We start from the raw sequence: 9,115 nt of genomic DNA on the forward strand, positions 1-9,115 counted from the left end.
ATGGGGCCCCACCATTTGTTGTAAACTGGGAGCACGCCATGACCGGCACTGACCTCAATGAATGCCAGAGCTGGGGCACGCACGTGGTGCTGTGTCCCCAGCATTTGAATGCGTTTAATCGGCCGGTGTGCGGGTTTGAATCAGAGGGTGCGGAGCCCATTAATTGCACCATGGAGGTGATGGCCCAAAGCCACGTTCCACCCCAGGTAGCATATGCGGGCAGAGGGACGTACTGCGTCACGACAAGTGTGGACCAGTACCATGTACACAACGACACTTGGTGCCCGGTCACCAATAAGAATTTCTGCTTCAAACCCCACACAGAAGTTCAGGTGGCTCAAGAGCACATCATTCCCATTTCGGAGCCCACCATGGTACACCTCACAGTGAATGATACAGTACAAGACCTGCAACAATACCTAACACGGTGCGGGTAGGAAATTCCTCATCTGCCCAAACACCTCACAAAATGAATAAAGGAAGTTCAACTCTCCCAGAAGCATTTCTATGCCATCGAACAACGGAACAGGGAAACGGGGGATGAGATAAAAGAACTGGTTTCTCCGCCATGGTGGGACATCGGTCTGAATATCGAGATTCCCCCATGGATTCGTGTGATTTCTCATGTAATTGTAGTAGTTCAACGTGTGTTAGTGTTTTACCTCCTCCGATTTTCATGCAGAAAGTGAAGTAAAACATTCCAAAATCAGTCGGCGCAGACTCCATGGATTTTTAGATGATGAACATATACCCTTATTAAATCCTGGACAGGCTGTTTGGGGGGGAAGCTGTGGAAAACCACTCAAGCTGGAGGTGGCTGACGTAATCAGGTCGTTTGGTAATGGACTGTCCTTGGGAACAATGGGCCGAGGGCCCACTCCCAAGTTGTGAATAACGAGGCTGGCGACTCATTGTTTCTGAAGAAGATGAGCTCGTTAAGTTAAATCGACTGGGAGATCGAAACGAGATTTAAACCATCGAAACCTGGGAGGAGGCCTGGAAACCATTTCCCTCAGGCCGTGTGTCCATTAAAACCACAGACAGATTGGGGATATATCAGAGAGCTGTTTTGGATAGCTCTCTCTCTCTCGCTCTCTCCTGCCCTCCCCACAATGGAAAGTCAAGAGGAGCTGAGCCTTGCTCTTCCAACCAAGACGGACTTAGACTCAGACTGGGACTCGCATGCCGCAAGGCCAGTATGGAACCAGGTAGCCGAGACCTACGGGAGGAAGCTGCAAGCAAGATCAAGGGCAACCTAGGTGAGCATTGCCAAGCCTGCACACCCACAAGATCACTTAGCTGTGTGAGGGGCAGCCTGTATGTTCCTACCAAATCACAGGGGGTTTAGCGTTGGAAGGGTCCTGGGATAGTTTAGTTCACGGGAGGGTGTTTTTAGGCCGTGGTAAGTCAGCACGGCAGGGGCTTGTTGGACAAGTCAGGGTTGTACTGTTTAAACTGTACTTTTGTGTTCACACCGCTCGTACTGTATGCAAGTGGAGTGGTTTTGTCAACCTTAATAAACACTGTGCGGGTGAGCCCAAAAACGCTGTCCGTGTTCCAATCTGTCCTCAGTAATCCCTATTGTCCAGAACTTGTAGTAAGGGGGTTTGCGTGCTCGCTGCGGTCGGGGCGAAACCACTTACAATAATTGGCGATTGCGGCAGGGCCTATAGGAAATTGGCACCGCAGAAACCGGTTACAAGCTTAAGCGACACATTGCATTGTTGAATCATCATTGTTGGTTATTACACTTCTGAGATATTAATTGAGTGGGAAACAAAATTACGTGTAACGTCCAATTTATTTTTCATAATGTAGCTGCTTTTTTTTACATAATATCAGCAGAAGCTGTGAAAGGATTGTTGGAACTATATTAAGAGAACCATTTCTATTGCAAGTTATCATTCATCTGTTATGTTCATGTGTGAACAGCGTGATGCAATGATTGTGTTAAATCAGAGCAGATACACAAATGTTATATTCCACATATCGAACTCCAAGCTCTTCCTCTCTGTCCTGTGCAGATCATTTATATTTTGCTTGTGCTATTTGTGCATAGATGACAGATGAATCATCTTCCTTTGAAGGACATAAGAACATAAGAAATAGGAGCAGGAGTAGGCCAATCGGCCCCTCGAGCCTGCTCCACCATTCAATAAGATCATGGCTGATCTGATCCTAACCTCAAATCTTCTATCACTCTGCATCCACCCGAACCCATGTGATCTCCCGGGAGAGGCGAAAAACCAGATAAAGACCCAATGGCCAATTTGGGAGAAAAAAATCTGGGAAATTCCTCTCCGACCCATCTAGGCGATCGAAATTCTTCCAGGAGATCACTCTGTCCCTATATTTTCTACAGTACTTACCTTCTGTAAAGGCGATCTCCACCCCAGCCAGGAACAGGAATAAAACCATCTCCTGAAATCTAACAGAATTAGAACACAGTAGGAGCAGAACAAGGCTACACGGCCCCTGGGCCCGCTCCACTACCCACAGGGCCATGACCATTCCGAACCCAGACTCATGTCCAATTTCCTGCCCGCTCCCCGTAACCCTTAATTCCCTTTACTTCTAGGAAACTATCTATTTCTGTTTTAAATTTATTTAATGATGTAGCTTCCACAGCTTTCTGGGGCAGCAAATTCCACAAACCTACCACCCTCTGAGTGAAGAAGTTTCTCCTCATCTCAGTTTTGAAAGAGCAGCCCCTTATTTTAAGATTATGCCCCCTAGTTCTAGTTTCACCCATCATTGGGAACATCCTCACCGCATCCACCCGATCAAGCCCCTTCACAATCTTATATGTTTCAATAAGATCGCCTCTCATTCTTCTGAACTCCAATGAGTAGAGTCCCAATCTACTCAACCTCTCCTCATATGACCACCCCCTCATCCCCGGGATTAACCGAGTGAACCTTCTTTGTACTGACTCGAGAGCAAGTATGTCTTTTCTTAAGTATGGACACCAAAACTGTATGCAGTATTCCAGGTGCGGCCTCACCAATACCTTGTACAACTGCAGCAATACCTCCCTGTTTTTATATTCCAACCCCCTAGCAATAAAAGCCAACATTCCATTGGCCTTCTTAATCACTTGCTGCACCTGCATACTAACTTTTTGAGTTTCGTGCACCAGGACCCCCAGATCCCTTTGTACTACAGTACTTTCCAGTTTCTTGCCATTAAGATAATAACTTGCTCTATGATTTTTCCTGCCAAAGTGCATAACCTCACACTTTCCAGTATTGTATTCCATCTGCCAAATCTCTGCCCACTTACTTAGCCTGTCTATGTCCCTTTGCAGGTTTTTTATGTCCTCCTCACTCACTACTTTCCCTCCCATCTTTGTATCATCTGCAAACTTTGATATGTTACACTCGGTCCCCTCCTCCAAATCGTTAATATAGATTGTAAAGAGTTGGGGACCCAGCACTGACCCCTGCGGAACACCACTAGTTACTGGTTGCCAATCTGAGAATGAACCATTTATCCCAACTCTCTGCTTTCTGTTAGAGAGCCAATCCTCCACCCACGCCAGAATATTACCCCCAATCCCGTGATTTTTTATCTTGAGCAATAATCTTTTGTGTGGCACCTTGTCAAATGCCTTTTGGAAGTCTAAATACACTACGTCCACTGGTTCCCCTTTATCCACCCTGTATGTTACTTCCTCAAAAAACTCAAGCAAATTTGTTAAACATGACTTCCCCTTCATGAAACCATGCTGAGTTTGCCCTATTAAATTATGTTTATCCAAATGTCCCGTTACTGTCTCCTTAATAATGGACTCTAACATTTTACCAACCACAGATGTTAGGCTAACAGGTCTATAGTTTCCAGCCTTCTGCCTACTACCCTTTTTAAATAAGGGTGTTACATTAGCAGTTTTCCAATCTGCCGGGACCTTTGCTGAGTCCAGTGAGTTTTGGAAAATTATTACCAATGCATCCACAATCCCTACCGCTACTTCCCTCAAGACCCTGGGATGCAAGCCATCAGGTCCAGGGGATTTATCCGCCTTGAGTCCCATTATTTTACCAAGTACCACTTCCTTAGTGATTTTAATTGTATTTAGTTCCTCCCCCCCTAGAGCCCCCTGTTTGTCCAGTGTTGGGATATTCTTAGTGTCCTCTACTGTAAAGACTGATACAAAATAATTGTTCAGTGTTTTTGCCATCTCCATGTTTCCCACCATTAATTTCCCGGTCTCATCCTCTAAGGGACCAACATTTACTTTAGCCACCCTTTTTCTTTTTATATAACTATAGAAACTTTTACTGTCTGTTTTTATATTTTTTGCTAATTTACTTTCATAATCTATCTTCCCTTTCTTAATCAATCTTTTTGTTATTTTTTGCTGTCTTTTAAAGACTTCCCAATCTTCCATCCTCCCACTAGATTTGGCTACCTTATATGCCCTTGTTTTTAGTCAGATACTATCCTTAATTACTTTACTTAGCCACGGATGGCTATCTTTTCTTTTACACCCTTTTTTCCTCAGTGGAATATATTTTTTTTGGAAGTTGTAAAATAACTCCTTAAATGTACACCACTGGTCATGTACCGTCTTACCCTTTAATCTATTTTCCCAGTCCACTCTAATTAATTCCGCTCTCATACCTTCATAGTCTCCTTTATTCAAGCTCAGCACGCTTGTTTGAGATCCAACCTTCTCACCCTCTAATTGAATATGGAACTCAACCATGTTATGGTCACTCATTCCAAGGGGATCCTTTACTAGGACATTTTTAATTAATCCTGTCTCATTACACAGGACCAAATCTAAGGTTGCTTGCCCCCTGGTCGGTTCAGTTACATACTGCTCAAGAAACCCATCCCTAATACACTCAATGAACTCTTCCTCAAGGCTGCTCTGCCCAATTTGATTTGTCCAGTTAATATGATAATTAAAATCCCCCATAATTATAGCTGTTCCCTTATTACAAGCCTCAACTATTTCCTGATTAATACTCCGTCCAACAGAGTTGCAACTGTTCGGAGGCCTATAGACTACACCCACTAGTGTTTTTTTCCCCTTATTATTCCTTACCTCCACCCAAACTGTTTCACTATCCTGCTCCTTTGACCCAATATCATTTCTCTGTATTATAGTGATTCCTTCCTTTATTAACATAGCCACCCCACCTCCTCTCCCTTCCTGCCTGTCCTTCCTGATTGTTAAATAACCTGGTATGTTTAATTCCCAGTCATGGTCACCCTGCAGCCATGTTTCTGTAATGGCCACAAGATCATACCCATATGTCATTATTTGTGCTGTTAACTCATTCATTTTGTTACGAATGCTACGTGCATTCAGATAACGAACTTTCAAATATGTTTTGTAACACTTAGTTCCTGTTTTTTCCCTTTTTAGTACTTTACTTTTTACTCCATACCTTCTGTCCCTTCCTGACACATTCTGTTTTTTAATTCCCCCACTGCTACCTAAGTCTATGACCTTCTCTGTTGTCATTCTATTATTTGCTCTCTAGAAACCTCCCCCCCACTAATTAGTTTAAAGCCCTCTCTACAGCCCTAGTTATATGATTCGCCAGGACTCTAGTCCCAGCACTGGCCAAGTGGAGTCCGTCCCAACAGAACAGCTCCCTCCTGTCCCAGTACTGGTGCCAGTGTCCCAAGAAGCAAAACCCATTTCTCCCACACCAGTCTTTGAGCCACGCATTTAACTCTTTAATTTTATTTATCCTAGCCAAATTCGCTCGTGGCTCAGGTAATAACCCAGAGATTATTACCCTTGAGGTTCTGTTTTTTAATTTGACCCCTAGCTGCTCATACTCCTTTAACAGAACCGTCTTCCTTGTCCTATCTACGTCGTTTGTACCAACATGGACCACGACAACTGGATCCTCCCCCTCCCACTGCAAGTTTCTTTCCAGCCCAGAAGAGATGTCCTTAACCCTGGCACCAGGCAGGCAACACAGCCTTCGGGACTCCCGCTCTTGACTGCAGAGAACCCTATCTATCCCCCTAATGATACTATCCCCTACCACTACAACATTTCTTTTTACTCCCTCCACTTGAATGGCCCCCTGTACCACGGTGCTGTGGCCAGGTTGCTCATCCTCCCTGCAGTCCCCGCTCCCGTCCTCACAGGGAGTAAGAACCTCGATCCTGCTGGACAAGAACAAGGGCTGCGTCTCCTTCAACACTACATCCTGGATCCCTGTACCTTCCTCACTCGTAGTCACACCGTCCTGTCCCTGACCACGGACTACATCTGCAGTAATTAACTTCATAGGTGTGACCATCTCCTGAAACATAGAGTCCAGGAACTTCTCCCCCTCCCTGATGTGTCGCAGTGTCCGAAGCTCGGTCTCAAGCTCCATAACATGGAACTTGAGTTCCTCTAGCAGCAAACACTTGTCGCAGATGTAATCACCGTTAGCCTCAATGGGGTTCACCGGCTCCCACATCTCGCAACAGTAACACATCGCCTGCTCCATTCTATATAATTAATTTAATTTCTTATTATTAGTTATGAAGACCCTGCCCGGATATATATGATAATATCACACCACTATGGATACTAGGAGCCAGGTTCTGCAAGAGAGAAATTAACCTTTTATAATAGTGTGATCTATTATTTCATCTCTTTACATCAGATAACAACTTTACAAATTTGTTGCAGATATTAATATTGTAGGTCATGTGATTTCACCAATAGGAATCGATATACTTACAGTATCTGAAGATTGCTTATTGCACTGTGTACCATGTCTGGACCCTGTGATAATTGCAAACATCACAATTAAAGGATGACATTGATGGATCGGACTGAAAAAAACCTGACAATTATCATACAAATGTCCGCAATTTACTGCATTTCACTGGTACAGCCAATGGATCAGCAAGACATTGATTGACAGTGAACCCAGTTGGTCTCTGTATGACTCAGATCCACACTAAGCCCTGCATTTACACAGTGAGCCACAGCGATGATCATAAATGAACGAAGCTCCTTACACAACTCGGCAGAGTTTGAGAGTTTCATTGCTGCTGCAGCGTTAGAAAGCAAAGAAATTACAGCACAGCAAGAGGCCAGTTGGCCCATTGTAGCTCGGCTGGTGCTCGCTGGTCAACGGCAGCCCCCTGTTCTAATCCCATTTCCCTGCCTTTTCCCACAAATCTTTTATAATCCCCATTTCCAATTTATGCTAGATTAGATGTCGGGTTTGATAGTCCTGATAGCCCGGGGGCTGCACAGGTGGAGCAGACTCAAAGTGGGTTGTGCCTGTCCAGACTTCAGAGTGCCTTAATAAGAACATAAGAACATAAGAAATAGGAGCAGGAGGAGGCCATTTGGCCCTTCGAGCCTGCTCCACTTCTTCTTGAAGTAATTTTATACTTCAGAGAGCAGTAAGCGTTAACTAGTTAGTCTGGATTAGAGACCCATTTAATCCACAAGGCAGGTGCCTTTCCCTGAAGGATATTATTAAACCCAATTATCTAGAGTTCCCTGCTGCTAGCCTACAAATTATAAGATTTATTGGATTCAGTTTATTGGATTCACTTTCACAACATGGTAGCATTGGAACTCCTGACTTTCTGGTTTTTAGTCCAGTACCGTAGTCACCACAATACTGTGTCTTACTGTTGAGGTACGTTAATATTTGTTGTTTCTAGTTCTACAGTCTCAGAGCAGTTCCCACTAGGAACAGACCTGCAGCACAATACTTTCTCTAATTCAACATTATTGGCAATTTCACTCACAGAGGGCACAAGATGTATGTGTGTGGCAAACGGAAAAATGGCCCAATGGTGCCCTTCTGAGGTTGGCGACGGGACACTTTGACGGGGCAGATTATGAGGAGCTTTACCCGAGGAGTGCCTGATGCTGACATGAGGGGCCTAAATGTAATGAGTTTTATTACTCAGCACTAACATTCCTCACGTTGATGAACACAAAATTAAAAAATAAATAATAAAACTGTCAGTTTTCACTACCTGGTGCTTTTTCCTGAAAAGCGATAGATCCGTAATGAATATCTTCTCTTTCTGTGTCTGCAGAGAATAAGATGGAAATAAAGAATTTGCATCTATATATATATATATAAAGAGCCTGAACATATCCCAAAGCAAGTAATGAATTACTTGTAAAGTGGAATATTGTTGTCAGATAAACAAACACTATTCAAGGTCCCAAAGCAGGAAATGAGGAAACAACCAGTTAATCTCTCGTGGGCTGTTGGTTGAGGGAAGAATTTTTGTCAGGACCACTTCCTGCTCTCCTTCAAATGATACGATGGAATCTTTAACATTCACCGAAACAGTTCGCAACTGAACGTCAACACTTGCAAAACTGCAGTCCTCCCCCTGAAGTGTCGGTCTAGAGTACATGCTCAAAGTCTGTAATGGGGCTTGAACCCACAACTTTCTGTCTCCGAAGTGACAGTGCTGCCGAGTTGTCTCATAAATTGGAGCATCAACACCGTAGATCTATTGGTGCAGATTTACTAAACAATGTCAATTAAAAACATAGCTCGCTGATCATTATATCTTTTCCAATTTTAATCTCTTTATTCTCTTTTCTCCCACCTCTCCTGACTCTCACTAGGTTCTGGTTCCACAAGTACTGACAGTCCTCCAGTAAATAACTCAAATATTCATTCTTCATCTGTGAGTCTGGATATGAAGTGTTGGGAAGCTATATGATCATGTGGAGTCTCAAAGCCAAGCGTGATCCTGACATCTGCACTTGTTGCTACTTGGTTACTTTGTTTTAGTGATTCATATTATTTCTAAACAGCCATTCCTATTGCAAATTTGTAATCTACACAATGACTAAAATGACTGAATAAATAGGCTGCTGTATTTTGCTTGAAGTTTTTTATTGTGCACCAGCGTCACAAAGATCTATTTTACTAACGATTGTTAAAATATCTCAGAATTTATCATTGCCTCTCTGAAGAGCTTCCAAGCCAAAGTATTAAACTAGAACCAACATTTTAACTCAATGAAATCTGACAGTTTCGATGTTAACAATACCTCCACTGATAGAGCCACATAATATGATTCATCTACTTACCATCTTCTTTTGCCTTTCTACTGACAGCTGCATATTCAGCAAATCTACTTGTCTCAGGCACCGGCG

The 9,115-nt window shown here is 43.4% G+C and overlaps 1 long non-coding RNA gene across 1 annotated transcript in view; it reads left to right on the plus strand.

Annotated features, from left to right (window-relative positions):
* The window catches only part of LOC147114238 (uncharacterized), a 30,120-nt gene extending 21,285 nt beyond the window's left edge, over positions 1-8,835 (plus strand). The window contains exon 2 of the long non-coding RNA XR_015079392.1: positions 8,579-8,835. This is a non-coding gene — a long non-coding RNA (uncharacterized LOC147114238). The remainder of the gene's footprint in view (positions 1-8,578) is intronic.
* The last annotated feature ends 280 nt before the right edge of the window (positions 8,836-9,115 follow it).

This window comes from Somniosus microcephalus, chromosome 8 (genome assembly GCF_052327205.1).
Source record: "Somniosus microcephalus isolate GS21.2 chromosome 8, FLI_Smic_1.0, whole genome shotgun sequence".
Taxonomy (NCBI): domain Eukaryota; kingdom Metazoa; phylum Chordata; class Chondrichthyes; order Squaliformes; family Somniosidae; genus Somniosus; species Somniosus microcephalus.